General features: G+C 32.5%; 1 long non-coding RNA gene across 1 annotated transcript in view; it reads left to right on the top strand.

Moving 5' to 3' along the window:
• Nucleotides 1-11,181: 11,181 nt before the first annotated feature.
• LOC125614886 overlaps nt 11,182-14,835 on the top strand; it is an 11,036-nt gene continuing 7,382 nt past the window's right edge. Inside the window, exons 1-2 of the long non-coding RNA XR_007345461.1 lie at nt 11,182-11,281; nt 12,467-12,558. This is a non-coding gene — a long non-coding RNA (uncharacterized LOC125614886). The remainder of the gene's footprint in view (nt 11,282-12,466; nt 12,559-14,835) is intronic.

Raw genomic sequence — 14,835 nt, 5'->3', positions numbered from 1 at the left:
CTGCCATAGCACCAAATGCCAAAGAGCCACTCATTTGTAAAGCCTGCTGGGCTGCTGGTAGAATCTGCAAACCTGTACCCTCAGCAAGTCTTGTCATTAATTGGAGTGTGTATGATGCTTGCTTGAATATCCAAAAACAGAAACAGTAATATGAATTCACCACAGATCTAATTTTCTCTTAGTCAACCAAGTCTAAGTGTCATTCTTTATAATGGTAGCTTCATTATATAAAAAAATTGCATCTGCTACTTTATTCAGGTGACAGTGGACAAGTTTATAAACTGCTTAACATCTTAACTTTCTCATCAATAAGAAGAAGATACTGATATTTGATCTGCAGACTGAGATCAGATCTACAACATGATAAATGTCCAAAATATGTCATTACAATTCTTATTAATAGTTAGTGAATGCTACTAATCCTAGGGATTATACTTTAGAGGTCAATATCTTCTTATCAATTCATATAATTACCAACTCTCTGTATCATTTCAGAAGTATCTAAAAGTTTGCCAAATAGAAATTTCTTTCTCAATGGAGTTTAAAATTCTTTATTGAAAGTGTGACAGACATTTCTGGTAGCTCACATAGACTAGTAAATATTGCATTTGAAAACAATGAGATGATTTTTCAATGCAAAAAAAAAAAAAGACTTGACTGAAACTGAAATTTGTTGCCTGAGAGATGGAATGAAAAAGAGACTGAAGGCAGGAGCTAATAGGAGAGTTAAAGGGAGTCAGTATATGCAAGATGGGAGGTGTCATGGATTATTTTTGTCTAGTTCATAATTCTGCCAATTAAGCTCCAGCTTTGCTTCTTTAAAGAAGAAAGGCGTTATTTAAATCCCAATGCTGTTGTAAGTGCAGCCAACACATTGTGACTACAATTATCTGACTAGGAACACTGTCTTGCCCACATTTAAGATTTTAGCTAATGCCAAAGCATATAACTCATTGGAAACAAGCAATGGGATCAATCCCTGGGATTCAGAAGTTCAAAAGGATTCTAGAGCAGCTTAGCACTTACATAGGTGGATGATCAGTGCTAGGATTGAAGGAGGGAATTAGAGAAGTATCAAGGGGAGAGCATTTGCAATAAATAAATAAATAGCAAGTAGTTTGTGGTAGGGGAATTAATCATAATGGCAGCTGTATACTCCATATTTGGGAAGTTTGCCCTAACAATATGTGATCTCTGATTTATGATTTCAATAAATTCTGCATTTTTAAAAGAGACTTTCTGTTATCAAGAGAGGGATGTATGTCTGCTTTCACCAATGATCCTAATTTTTTTAAATATTATTTTTTATTATGTTCATCATTCCCTCAATTCCATTAATTGTTCATGCACATTAATGATGACCTTAAAACTGAAAAGGCATCTCAGTAAAATATTTCATGTCCTCTACAATCAAATGGAGAGACCTGAGGGACAAGTCCAACAAATAAAATGCAGTTACTTCCAAATAAGTTGCCAAAAAGTTTAAAAGAATTTTCATCTCACAGAATTGCAATATGTGCTTTCATACAGAGCAGATGAAAGGCCATTATATTTTACCTGAGATAACAATGCTTGAAGTCCTTCAGAAAGTCAATATTATAAATGGAGACTTCTCTTTCGCCATTCTGGCATGCTTTCATTATTTCAATTATATCATCTTTTCAATGGTCTTCAGTATTCAAAAGTATAAAATTATATGTTGTGTAATGCCGTTTCCTTTCCTTTTTTCCCCTACAGGTGTTCTCTTTCCAGTGTGTTTTGGTAATGATAGAGTACAAGTGGATACTTCAACTATGTGGTGATGCTTCAAAATATATAAATGCACTTCAGTTTGTGAAATAAAAAGAAGTCTCATGGTCACTGATTTCCTCTGAGAAAAAAATGATTATTTGACTTTGTCTTATTATAATTTCTTGAATGATGTCATCTAATAAATATAATATTATCCTCTTAGCTCTTTTTTATAATGTGGAACTAGACAAAATGAGTTTATGCTTTTAGTAGCAGAAGGAATATATTAAAAATAAAAAGTTGTACCTCCATTGTAATAAAATTTGAAGGGAAAATATCAGATAAGTTAATTTTTTTCTCATGTTTTTTATTTCACATCTGTATTGCTGAGGTATCTCTTAATGTTCATGTTTCAAAACTCTTTATCTTATCTTTTCTTAAATCCACAAAATGCCAAAATATCTCTTGTCTTTTAAAAAGAAAAACTTGTTGTCTAACTCTTGCTCTTCTTTTTTCTTTATAGCCAAAGTTTAGAAAGTGCAGTCCACACTTTCTTAATCAATTCTTCATATTCCAGTTACTCTTTAATAAAATTCAGAAGGAAAAATTTCAACTATATATTTATGGACTCACTAACCAAGTCTATACAATATTAAAATATATTTCCTGTTGTTTCAAGGTTGTATTTAAGAACACAAATAAATAATTATTGATATTGTTGACGTTTTTGGTATAGCTATGCTTTATCCTCCTTGCTAGCAACAGTTAATCACTGATTAAACTATTTTGATACTCACCTGCCTTGTATTCTATTATACTTTTACTATATATGTGTAGGTCCACAGAAAACATTACATAAAGGACACCATGTAGCATGTACCTCCCTTCTCTGTTGGTATTTTCTTTTCCTCTATATATGGTGCTATTCTTGTCTTTAGGGCTATTTTTAAATAAGTAATTTTTAGAACTTATTATATGCCAAATGCTACTCCATGAACATCCTGTTTGATCATCCTTGCATAGTTTTACTGCCACCTGTGGGTTTACAACTCCCAAATGCCTTGTATTGACCTCTCCACTGACACCCATTCTGTATACAGAAAGAGATTAAGTAAAAGGAGGAAGCTTCTGCACAGGAAAGAAAACAGTCAATAGAGGGAATAAAAAACCTGCAAAATTGGAGAAAATATTTGTAAACAATTCATCTGATAAGGGGTTAATATCCAAAATATAGAGAAAACATAGGAGCAAGAAAACAACACTGGGCTGGGGATGTGGCTCAAGCGGTAGCGTGCTTTCCTGGCATGCATGCGGCCCGGGTTCGATCCTCAGCACCACATACAAAACAAAGATGTTGTATCCGCCGAAAACTAAAAAATAAATATTAAAATTCTCTCTCTCTCTCTCTCTCTCTCTCTCTCTCTCTCTCTCTCTCTCTTTAAAAAAAAAAAGAAAAAAGAAAACAACACTACTTGTAAAACAAGTTAAGGTATTATACGATAGTTCTCAAGAGAGGGCAAATAAATGGCCAATACATACACAAAAAAATACAAATTAGAACCACAATATATATTAGTTATATCTGATAGAATACCTACTCTGGAGAAAGGAAAAGATAACAGTTTTGGTGAGGATGTAGAGAAAAGGGAAAATTGCACGCTGTTAGTGACTATTTAAATTAGTACAGCCATTATAACAAGCAGTATGGAGGTTCTTCAAAAAATTAAAATTAGAAATACCACATATCCAGCAATCCCTATTGGCTATATATCCCAAAGGAATGAAATAAGTATGTCTAAGAGACATCTGTACTCTAATTTTCATTGCAGCATTATTTAAAATAGCCAAGGTAAAGAATCAACCTTAGGATCCATTAATAGATGAATGGATAAAGAAATGGTACATACACACAATAGAATAATATTCAATCATTAAACTAAAGAGAATCCTGGTCTTTGTGAGAAGATACATAAACATGGAAGGCATGATGTTATTAAATTAAAACCATGCACAGAAAGACAAACACCATGATTTTACTTGTAAGTACGATCTAAAATTATTTCCCATTGAACTGCAGAATGGTGCTTATCTGGGTCTGAGGTGGTTGTGGGAGGGTTGATGGAGAGATTTTGGTCAAAGGAGACAAAATCTCAGTTAAGAGTAACAATTTTAAAAGTTCTGTTGTACTTCATGTTAGCAATAGTCAATAATCATATAGCTTAACTTGAAAAATTCTGGGACAGTGGATAGTATGTGTTTTCACAACAAAAATGATAAATATGAGAGGTAATACATATGTTAATTAATAAGATTTTATTATTCCATAATGCATACATACTTCAAAACTTGTTGTACATAATAAAGAAAGAAAGAAAGAAAGAAATACAATTTTATCTGTCAATTAAAATAATAAAAAAGAAAAAAAATAGAAAAAAATGTTAACTGTAAAGTAGCTGGGTATAAGATCAACATCTTTATTGTGGTAGCTCTTACCTAAATTGAATGCTTGAATAGAACAAAATAGCAAACTCTCCCATGAGTAAGTAGTAAGGAGCTTCTCATACAACTGCACATAATATAAAAAATATAATTTCTATACTTTTTAATTTATGATTTTAAAATATAAGTTAATATTTCCATATAATTATGTAAACAGACAGAAATATATAAAGTAACAAAACTAACCAAAGTATAAAAACAGTTACCAACTTCTATATATTTTGCAGAGATTTCTTTTATAATTTAATGAAATAAATATTCCTTATCTTATATACACAGCTTAACAGAAGCAAAGGAACCCAATTTTATGAAATTATTATTACCTTGATCTTAGGTGTCATATGGAAAGAAAATTATATGCCAGCAAACATAAATAAAGATGAATTAATTAATTAACAAAACATTGCAGGGATCAATAGTTATAGCACCCTATGAAATATGAAGCATAAGTAATTCAACCGTCTGTTTCAGTTGTATATTTAACAATATTATATATATATATATATATATATATATATATATATATATATATTGAATTAATCATTACTGATTTCTTTTATAGATTGAATTAAAAAATCATGGTGAAGGAACATTTATTATATCTCCAGGTTTTAGTACAGTGTCTGGCTGTAAAAGAGGGGAAAACTCCAAAGCAAAGAAGAGAAAGAAGTTAGAAGTCCTGGCATCAATCAGTGAGTCTTGAAGAATGCCAGTCTGCCATGATTATCAGATGTTAGGTGATGAAAATCATGCCAGCTAACATATGGATTCTTACCGTTTTTATGTAAGACTTGAGCTCTAAAATTATTTTCTGAACACAGAGGATCAGAGCTGATAGTGATTATTTATTTACTAGGAGACTGCTACTTTCTGGAGTACTGCTAATCAAAGCGATAGATAATGTATGAAAATCTACACCTTTTACTCAACCCTCTCTCTCAGAGTTAGGTAAAATTCTTTAGCAAGTAGATGTTATGCAAAAGGGTTCCCAGCACCAGTTTGTTCATCAAATATGAAATTCTTTTAAATATAAGAAGCAAACACAGAAATGATAAAATATATAACATAAACATTAATTCAATATGCCTTGTGAGGATTCATCAAAGTTAGGGCCATCAACTGCCAAGGTTTGCCTGAGACTGAGGAGGCTCCTGGGACATGGGATTTTTTTTACAAAGTTCCAGGCCAGTCAAGACAAGTCAATCACCTTAATAATGGTATAACTTGCTAAGTTAGTTATTGAATATTCATATTTATCTATATGTAAGTTCTTTAGCTATATGTAGAATACATAACAGACAAATAGGCATTACTAGGCTATAAATGAAAGAAGATTAGGAATTAATCTGCTGTGTTGTCTTAGTACCATATTGAAGTACAAATACCTTCTCCTTTCATTTCCTCTCCATTTCCCCCTACATTTTAGACTTCTTATTTATGTTTTAAATCTGTTTGCTAATATTGATTTTATTATAGTCAAAGACATTAATTTGGGGGCATCAAGACAACTTCCTTTTCTTCAAAGGAAAGGGAAAAATGAAAAGCAGTAGTAGAGGCTGGTCTCCACACATAGGTTCATCTATTTTTTACATCTTCCAAATGTGGTAATTTATGATGATGATGTCTTTGTGAGGAATTAAAATTTTCCTAATTCAGAACTAAACCCATGCAGATTAAGCTTCCAAAGCAAAGGCAAGATATATGATGCTATCCCAGCCTGAATTCTTCTGAGATACTTATTATTATAAGAACAACTGTGACAGACACTTGTGGTCTCCTCATGATTCTTAGGCACCCTTACAAGCGTCATCTTGTTTTAAGGGGTTTCCAGAATAGTAGCTGGTCTTTGGGTAAAGAATAACCTTCAAATCTGTATTAGTACAATGTAGAAAAAACACTGGATTTTCCAAAGAGTTTACAATGCCAGGTTTTAAACAGTGAAGGATAATATCTTTCTAAATATCTCTGGTCAGTTGTAGCAACTAGACCTACTTTTGAGGCTCCATTTCTTTCATGTCTTTTAAATTTAATGATAAAAAAGAAATATCTAAATATATAATACACATGAAACAGTGAAATTAGGAAAAATATTCTATTTGATGTCTGTTTTTTTTTAAGCTCTCATGACTAAAAAGATCAACAGTTAGCTACATTTGTAATATTTATGCCTCCCAGACTCAGTGTAATGAGTTTCATCTCTGATCGAATTTTTATAACTGACTTTCATTTACCTGTGAAATAGGTAATAGAAAGGCTTGGTAGGCTTTTGTCCTAAAGAATCAGATGCAAAAGTTAGTGTTCCATCACAAGGAATATAAGGAGTAAAAAAAATTGTTTCTCTAATATGCTTTTTGCAGCAAAGGAAAGTACAGTTCTAGATACAAACACTGAAATAAATGAAGTATAGAAGACTGATTAATCAAAACCTGAAACTCATACTCTTTAGCTTTCTGCTTCATGAAACCCTGGTGTGTCCTCTTAACTTTGGCCAAATGCCCAGTTACGAGAATTCTTCAACAAGATGAACATGTTGCAGAGCAAACCTTTATCCTAATTGATGGTTTTAAAAAAACCCAACCCTACATGCTGTTTAGGGCTTTGGTTACATAGGTAAGCAAAACAGAGAAGACATGACTTCCTCCATTAAACTGGCTGGAACCCAGGTTGCACAAATTCAGCCTAAATAGAAAACCTCTGCTTTTCAATCCCTTTGTTCTCTTGGATGTCACAGCTTCCTGCTCTATTCGCTTCCTTTTATAGTCTTCCCTCACCAAGCATTTCAGGGGAAAAAAAACTAAAAAAAGATCACAGCCTGTTCCATTGTGTCCCCTTCTTCTTCATCATCTTCTTTTCCATTTGTGCAATGTTGTGGCACCTATTAACTACCAATGTTTTCAGAATGACATTATACAAGGTGCAGGCTGTACCACTGTGCCCTAAAAATATCAACAACTGCATTAGTCTCACAATAATTAATGGCAGGCATTATGCAAATGACAACTTTTTCGCTGCAAAATAATGACATTTCTTCATTTTGAGCAGAGTTATGCAAAACAATGAATTTAGGATGATAAATCACACAGGAGAATTAAGAAAGCCATAACGTTCCTGCCCAGGCAGGCAGAAAGATAGACAGACCAACAATTTAGAAGACATTGTTTGTTCTCACACCACTATAAAAAATCATAGCCAGTCGGCCATTAATGTGTGTGAGTTTTTTTCCTTCTCCCCTTTAGGCAACAATGCATAAGGGGATGCTAAATTCTAGCAATTGGATCATTACAAGCCACAAGCAAATTTTTCTTTATTAACCTTAATAAGTCATTCACTCAGAGACTATAGTCATCAGGCAAATAAAAAGTATCACATGCCATTCTGCTACACATTAACTAATTCCTTATGCAAACATCACAACATATAGCAATTACTGCCGCTCAAAAAAACAAAGTCATTTTCAATTTATTTTATTGCTTTTATACTTGGCCATTTCCTGTAGCACATTATCGTTTCTTTCCATAACAACCCGAGGTGGAATGGAGGAGAATTTCAGTAGCAATGAGCCCTTCCTCTAGCCATGTTTGTCATACCTTTTTCCCCACCTGGGGCTGCTAAGGAAAGTTAGGGNCTGTTCAAAACTTTTATTGAACATTTATTGTGTGACATTACATCTTCTAAATTTTGTAGATAAACTGGCAAGAATCAAGGACTACAAGATGTTTTTATGTAACCTGTTTCATAAAGGAAAATTACAAGTCATGAAAAAACATATTTTCCAAGAGCATCTCCCTCCCCTGAAAAAAGGCAGCAATCAAAATTAATTTAAAAAGAGCATCAAGATGCCACAGAGAGTGAGGAATTTAGAGCATGTACAACAACAACAACAACAACAAAAACACCTAAATCAGTGGTATTTAGCCAAGGTGAAAATTCACATGAAGAAGGAAACAATGCACTGTGATTCAATGAAGTGTTGATGCCTATCTTAGGTTGGGTACCTAGATGCAGTTTTCTTTTGTTATTGTTGTTGTTTTGTGCATTAATAAATTTTGAGAAAATGTTCTGCAAGTAAAATTGAGTATTAACCTTTAAAGAAGATGGTGAAATAGAATAGGGAAAAAGAAAACTGAGAAAAGGTGTAGTCTCTGGAGCATGAGCGGTTTGACACAATTTCACATTGTCATGAAGTATTGGGGTGATCATGTATGCCCAGTTTCAGTTACTCATTGGCTTGCAGTTATATACACCTGGAGAAGCTAACTTGTCTGCCAAAATTGTTCCTATTACCTGAGGTAAATTCTAGAATAAAAACACTCATAAAACAAGGTCATGTTTTTATACGTTGATGAAAATGGTGATATCAGTCCTCAGAAAATCAAGCTTTTATTTCCCACAAGAACAGTAGTTCCATGTTCATAAATTGAACATTTGAGATGACTATACCAAACTTAATCTCCAAAAATAACAAGTATATTATTTAGTCATTTATTTCTGATCATTCAAAATTGATAGTTTTAACATATCAATACCTTATTTAATCAGACAATGAATTAAATAATTTTGAGTAAATACCACAAATATTTAGAAACTTATTTGTATTTTCAAAATATTTCTGCACTTGCATAATGTAGACAGCTCTACAAATATATTTTTCTCTTTATATTATAAAACATACAAGGACCTGGCAAATGTAAAAAAAATAAGTTTAATTAGAATATGTGAACAAAAATTCAATTGTAAAATTGTGACTCTACCTAAATCAACATAGGATACCTGGAAAAATATTCAGCATGCAGTAAAGAGTCAGAGGTGACAACAGGTGCAAGAAAAACTATTTAGTTTGCATATGATGGTGGGAATACCCAGAAGAATCTGATATATTCTGGATGAGAGTATAGAGATGGATCTGCGAGCTAATTTAAGTATTATATTCCCAGTAGGATGACTTGGAGAAATCGTAAAGAAATGAGAATAGCCTCTTGCATTCTCACATCAGTTTCCCTATCAGGTCTACAATTTAAAGGAGATAAATACTGAAGTTAGTTAGAAGACACAGATTTCTTGGTTTAATAAAGCATTTAGATAAAATGGAAATAGGTGAAGAGAGAAAAAAATTTTATTCTGTTAACCCCTGGATGTTTCATTGACATAAGTGATACTTGACTACTTATTAGCTATAGCAAATTCTCAATCTAGACTAGCTACTTCTTCTCAGAATATGATGATCAACTCTGAATTGTCTTCAAAGAAGCAAACAATCCAACCTTTCTTTACTCTAGTTACTCCATCCTTCCATTTGCTCCCTCTACAGTCAGTAATCTTTGTATTATTTTTTACCCTTCCCCTCAAAACACTATCATCTCTCTTGTAATCAGGATATAATATGAAAATCTACCTGTAAAAATTAACTTAATTTGCCAAATACAGTGGATGTTTTCATTTCATACTGTTGTTCATAGTATAAATATTAATTTCAGGAGTGATATTAAGGAAAAATTTTAATAGAATTATATCCTACTCTTTCTCACACTAAATATTGTTTTTGTCATTATTTGTCTTGTGGGGAGAAACATCAGTAAGTCAACTTTTAAAAAAATCAACATAAATTAATATTATATCTCTTACAACATTTAGAAAATCATGTATTCTACAGAGTAGTAGTGTTTAACACCTGGGTATACCTATCCCTAGGTATACCTGAAAGTTCTTCAAAAGATAATAAAATCTTTAAAGATAATAAGATCTTTAAGGGAATCAGTTCCTAGTTTGTCTGAGATCTTGCCTGTATATTTTACATTGTTCTTTCCAACTTCTCTTATGCATTATACCTTGCCATATCTAATTTCCTTTTAGACACTGATCCAACATGTGAAAATCCCCAGGGCTCCAATGAAAACGAAACAAAAAGGATTTCTACTAATAATTCATTGAGTATAAACTAAGAATACCCAAAAGAAAGATTTGGGGTGATAATGGTAAAAGATCTTGGTATTTAAATGCCATATGTGCCTCTGCCTTGTCACGTTTATCTGACTACCTATGAATTAAGAAACAATATATGGGTGGCTTGGGTGTGACTCAGTGGTAGACCAATTCCCTCCCACATGTGAGGCACTGGATTTTATCGTCCACACCACATAAAAGTAAATATACAAAATAAAGATACTGCATCCATGTATAACTAAAAAATAAAGAAAAAGATTTGATTTCAAAGATGATTATTAACTTTTTAAAAAGAGTGCTTCATTATTTATTGACTATATTTAAGAGGGTAAGCATGTACAATTCTCATACCTGGATGTACTATGGTAGAAACAATTTTAGATCCTTCCTTATGCTTTTACTCCTTGAGACCAGGGTATTAATATGTTTTTTTTTTAAATCTAATCAACTCAGGCTTTCTGACAAATATCTGACCTGTCTACTTGTTATATCAATTGAAGATTGGCTTTGTCAATTAAATTATATAACAAATATTTCATAAGTTAAATGGCTTTAGTCTGAAATTTATTCAGTCATTGGTAAAATATACTTAAGTCACATTTATATTAAACATCATCTCTTCACATACACCCTTTATTGGTATTTAAACTTCATACATTTCTAATTACAACATGAAAATGTGCAAGAGAGTATGCAGCATTTTAGAATTCCTTTAGGGTATATGGAAGCTCAAATGTTTAAAGAAAACCTTCAGAAGTCTTTTGTGAGAGTTATTAGCCCTGCCCAAGAGGATAAAATGTATGTATATCTCTAATAAAGTGGGAAAAGAAGTTATCTCTAATAAAGTGGGAAAAGGAGAGGCAAAAATTAATTTATGGTACTTGAGTTTCAGTGTAGCTTATTTTTTTCATTACAGTTTTGACAATCTTGTATTATATAGTTTAAAAACTATTTGTTAGGAATGGTGATTATGTATCTTTGATGTCAGAGGAACATTGTTACATTTTTTTTTTGCTTTGCAGTCCATTGCTGATGAGTTTAAGGAAGCAGTTCGTTATGTCCTTCCTCATCTTATGCTGGTGACAGTTTTCATTATTTTGAATTATTAAAGGTAAGGCAAAAACTTCCTGAGCCTTACAGGAAATAAATTTATGAAGTCTGAAATCTAGTTTTTGAACTGGTCATAGTATTTTATATACATTTTATTCACAAAAATAAAATATCTTACGGCTAAATGTGTGTGTGTGTGTGTGTGTGTGTGTGTGTGTGTGTTTGTGTGTGTAATAAACTTTCCAGAAAATTTGGAGAAATATCTTTCTTATGTTCAGGTAATTTCCATTGAGTAGATAGACAGGAAAATTTATCTGTTATTTCACAGTGAAATCTTGAGTTACCAATGTGATAGAAGAGCTTACTTTTTGAAATGAACTTTTAGAGACACACAATATTAGTCTTTTAATTGTTGATTTATTTATGTAATAATTTTATGTATGATATTGCTCTAAAGTTTCATGTTATTTTAACTTCTTAAGAAAATAATTTTTGTGGGCAAGTAAGTGCAATTACCCTGCTTGTATGAGGCACTGGCTTTGATTCTCAGCACCACATTTAAATGAATAAAATAAATGTCAATCAAGAACTAAAAAATATCTTTAAAAGAAAGTAACTTTTAAGTTGAGTGGTTTTTTTTTACTGTGCAGTATAGTATTATTTCTTTCACAATTAGGGCTAAGACTTTATATGTATTTAGAATATACATATTAGTCTTAATCACATTTGCCAAGTGTCAAGAGATCTAGTGAGTGATTGGTGACAAAAGTAGCTGTGGCTTTAGGCTGAGTCAAGCCACCATAGTCAAATATCTTAATCTTATATGTAGACTTAAGTGGCTATACGAACAACAGTGTAATTATCCACATAGGGAAAATATTTGTACTATATAGTAAAATAAGGATGATTCCAATGTTGATAAATATAGAAGACAAGTATAAGTCCAATGATAGGACTTCTAAGAAGACCTGTACATAATCTAGACATGTTTTAAGAAACTAAGTAGATATCTGGGGTAATGTATGTATTATTCATATTAAGACTGCACTATATTTATGTATTCTTTATGAAGTGATTAGCTTTTATGAAGATATGTGCAATCAAATTATATAAGTATTATTTCCTCAATATGTGTAATATTTCTCAATGATTTTTTTTTCTTTTCGTTTGGAAGTAGTGAGGATTGAAGCCATATCCCCAGACCTTTTTTATTTTTATTTTTATTTTTTGTTTTTATTTGTTGAAGCTGGCCTCAAAGTTGTGATCTTCCATCCTCCCAAGTAGCTGGTATTACTACAGGTATGACCCACCATACCAAGTAGAGAATTCTTGGGATAGGTAAGTATTCAGTAGACATCCCCTAATGAGCTATGCAGGGTGATATATCCTTTTAATTCCAGAAACATAGGAGGCTTGTGGCATAAGGATTGAAAGTTGGAAGCCAGGATGGGCAACTATCTCAATATTAAACAACAACAACAACAAAAAACTGGGGATGCAGGTCAGAGGTAGAGCACTCTTGGGTTCAGTTTTCAGTGCTGACAGCAAAATCAAACTATACAAAAAAGAAAAAATCACCAAAGAAATTTCTTGCCTATGTGCCTAAAATGTATGTACAATAATTATTCTGACATTTATTTAATATTTTTACTAAAACAATTAGATGGAAAAAATGTAAACAGGCTGTCTGAAGCAACACAATCAAAGAACTAAATTAGGCCAGGTGTGCCTGTAATCCTGGCAGCTCAAAAGGCTGAGGCAAGATGATTACAAGTTCAAACCCAGCCTCCACAATGGTGAGGCACCAAGCAAATTAGTGAGACTCTTTTTGTAAGTAAAAGTAAAAATAGGGCTGGAGATGTGGCTCATTAATTGATTGCCACTGAGTTTAATCCCCAGAACTCCCCCAAAAGAAAGCAAGTACAAAATAGTCAAGTAGAAAATTCATTTGCTTCTTAAAAATGTTTGAGAAGAAAATTTCAGTGAACAATATTTGTTGGAATCACACCTGAAAAATCAAAAGCAATCTGTAAGTAGATGAAAGTGCTCAGATGATAGCTGAAATCAGTGGAAATTAGTAGCACTTGTGGAGGAGAATGAGATTGGATGGTTCCAGAAAATCTCCTTCTCCCACATGCCTCTTTGGTAGTCCCTCCTGCTTTTAAAAGATTAAAGGAAAGTGCGTGGGCACTTGAAGTGAGAAAAGAAACTCATTGATTAGTTTTGATTCTTATTTAAGGACAGCAGTTACTCTCTCTTACTAGGTACTTTAAAGTTTTAAATAATTTTTACAAGGAAACCACCCATGTGTAATCAACAAAACTATAATCCTTGGCATAAATATGGAATATCATTAGTTTTAATTCAAGCATGGCAGATTTGAAAAACAAGTAGAAGTGTAAAATGGAAGGATAAGCCAAGAGAAGATACTTAAAACGGGAAAAAATTTTAATAACTCCACAAAAGATTATCCAAATGGCCAGTGAACATATATTCAAGCTCATTATTACTACTCAAGGAAATACAAACTAAAACCACAAGATACCATTACATACACACATATGACAGAACTTAATAATTGAAAATATGTATAAAGAGCAACATGATCTTTTATGTATTCTAATAGCAGTGAAATCTGTACAAGTTTGGAAAACTGCTTAGTATTATTTCTTAAACTTGAAGATATACATACTTGATGACAAAACATTTCTATCCCTGAATATGTACTACAGAGTAATTAACTGCATAAGTGCACCAATGCACAAGAATAAAATTATGTCATTTGCAGGTGTAATGGTGGAACTAGAAAACATCATGCTAAATGATATAAGCCAATTCCAAGAAACCAAAAGCTGAATGTATTCTCTGATAAATGAATGCTGATCCACAGTGGGATTGGGGGTAGGGAAGAATGAAGGACCTTTGGATAGTGCAAAGGAGAGTGAAGGGAGGGGTGAGGCATTGGGAATGGGAAGGACATTACAATTAAACAGACACTATTAGCTTATATACATGTATAATTACAGTACTGGTGTGACTCAGCACCATGTACAACCAGAGGAATGAGAATTTATTCTCCATTTGTGTACATTGTGTCAAAATGAATTCTGCTTTAGTGTCATGTAAAACCAGTCAGGACAAAAAAAATCACAGTACCTGGCACATAGTAGGTGTTCAATAAATATTGTTAAAATAATTTACACAGAAGAATGTTCATAACAGCAAGTTTTATCAGTAATAGAAAAACATTGTTGGGCTGGGGTTGTGGCTCACTTGTAGTGTTCTCACCTAGCAAGTGTGAGGTGCTGGGTTTGATCATCAGCACCACATAAAAATAAAATATAATAAAAGCATAAAAATTATCAACTATAAAAGAATAAATTACATCTTATGCAGAAAATTGGAAGAAAATTTAGTACGACAAACACCGTTATCAGTGATGCTTACATACATAACTTTAAGAGATGACAATATTCTTTTGTATGTATGTACCACATTTTGTTTATCTGCTCATCTATTGATGAATTCTTGGGATTCTTTCCACCTTTTGGCTACCATGCACATCTCATTCCCTAAGGATAAGTGGTGTTGAGTACCTTTTTGGCCCTTTTTTTT

Source organism: Marmota marmota, unplaced genomic scaffold (assembly GCF_001458135.2).
Source record: "Marmota marmota marmota unplaced genomic scaffold, marMar, whole genome shotgun sequence".
In the NCBI taxonomy this organism is placed as follows: domain Eukaryota; kingdom Metazoa; phylum Chordata; class Mammalia; order Rodentia; family Sciuridae; genus Marmota; species Marmota marmota.
Note: the sequence above shows the minus strand (reverse complement) of the source record. Positions and strands in the feature narration are given on the sequence as shown.